Source organism: Myotis brandtii, unplaced genomic scaffold (genome assembly GCF_000412655.1).
Source record: "Myotis brandtii unplaced genomic scaffold, ASM41265v1 scaffold350, whole genome shotgun sequence".
NCBI lineage: Eukaryota > Metazoa > Chordata > Mammalia > Chiroptera > Vespertilionidae > Myotis > Myotis brandtii.
Window position 1 is genome coordinate 1,036,607 of NW_005363468.1, and position 414 is coordinate 1,037,020.

The following is a 414-nucleotide window of genomic DNA, read 5'->3' on the forward strand; positions in this document are numbered from 1 at the left end:
CAGCGGCGGCAAAAACACCCGGCAGGCCGGATAAATGTTTTCGGTGGGCCGTAGTTTGAGGACCCCTGATCTAGATGAAGAGATACTAGTCCTCAGTGTTGCATACTTGTTTTTAATATGTCAACTTTTCTCCCCTCAACTTGGAAAGGTATTGAAATATACTTTATTTAAAACAGAACTGTAATAGACAAAAGAATGTGTTGTTAGGAACAGGAAAGTATTAACAAAGATATTTGCTTGGATAAGACTGTCATTTTATTTTTGTTTGTGTGTCCATATACTCTAAAACAGTGGTTCTCAACCTTCTGGCCCTTTAAATACAGTTCCTCATGTTGTGGTGACCCCCAACCATAAAATTATTTTCGTTGCTACTTGATAACTGTAATGTTGCTACTGTTATGAATCGTAATGTAA